Below are 1,490 nucleotides of genomic sequence, written 5' to 3' on the forward strand. Positions count from 1 at the left end.
AAAAAAAAAAACAGACTGCTAAAAATAAAAAAATAAAAAAAAACCCTGAGTGCTAAATGAAATTAACCCTCCTCCTGGCTATCTTTCCCCAGGTAAACAGGTATCTCGGTATCTCCTTCCTTGGGGCTCCCCTAGGACTTTACTGATTTTTCTACTGCATCTCTACCACCTGAACTGTCGATAACTGCTTTACACATCTATTCCCTTTGCTCTTAGACTATAGGAACAATCTTGAAAATCACCTTTGTACAAAGAGTCATTATCTATTTTACTCAGCAATTTTTTAGTTGAGTCTTGCTATGTGCTAGGCACGAGGATTTAAAGAGGGAAAAGAAAGCATGTCAGAGATGACTTTTCTAGAGATCCTGCCCAAGCTGACACTTAAAGAATGAGGCCAGCTAAATTAGAAGGGGTAGGGGGAAGGAAAGGGTGAGAGCATGCCAGGCAGCAACAAAAGGCAGAGAGAGGCCTGAAAGAGTATATGTATTTGCCCACAATCGAGGGATGGGTGAACAGGACAGGACCAGCAGTTCAGTAAGGCCAGAGAAAGAGCACACAGGGTAAAGGGCTGAAGATGGAGTCTGAGCAGAAGTCACCTTATGAAAGCCATATGTGTAATTTAATGTTCTCAAGACATTAATGTTCTCAAGAGTCCTATTTGCATTGACCATAGAACACTCTCAATGCCAAAACCAACATTCCTACTGAACACATTAATTAACACAGGTGGTAGCTCACGTGGACACAGCCGAGGAGATACTATGCAGCAAATTATCTATGATTCTCATTAATCACTGACTTTGAAAATCAATTCTATAATACATAAAGTCATAGAAGGATAGGAAGTCACTTAATATTTGCTTTTGGAAGGTGCCTTTTAAGGTTATAGTGCATATAGTTATAACCAACAGCTGTGAATTCAGAGCTGTAAAAATAAAGCAAAAAAACCACGCTGTGTTTGAGTCAACAATCTTTAGGTCTCTAATGAGTTATCCTAAATATAATCCTATGTTAGTCCCTAAAATATTTAGTCTCTACATTTTAAATTTAATCCTACTTTCTAAAGAAAATCATGCTTTCCCCTAATTCTCTGTTATCTAGATGTTGCTTTAGTTAAAGGAAGCATACAAACGTCCTGCCAAAAGGTATTCTGTTCAGTGCAAAAGGAGAGTAAACAAATCACATTTTACCAGAAAATAATTTTTTAAAGTTAGAACTATAGCACTACGCAGCCAAACAGGGGCACTCTAGGACTGAATTCTCCACGCTTCTTTGTTACCTTCTTTGCTCTCTTTGTTTTCTGGCAGCTGTGATTGGCACACGTCATGGAGAGTATTATTCCCTGAGAGAAATACAACTCCAATGTTCATCTTTTCTTGTTCTATTAAGTTTGTCTGTCCCAATTCTTTGGTGTCTGACTGTTTTTTAGACATTGATGGTGATACAGGTAGACATTTATCAACTTTCAGATTCTTGGATCTCTCACAAGT

The sequence above is a fragment of the Cebus imitator genome, unplaced genomic scaffold (genome assembly GCF_001604975.1).
Source record: "Cebus imitator isolate Cc_AM_T3 unplaced genomic scaffold, Cebus_imitator-1.0 Scaffold136, whole genome shotgun sequence".
In the NCBI taxonomy this organism is placed as follows: Eukaryota; Metazoa; Chordata; class Mammalia; order Primates; family Cebidae; genus Cebus; species Cebus imitator.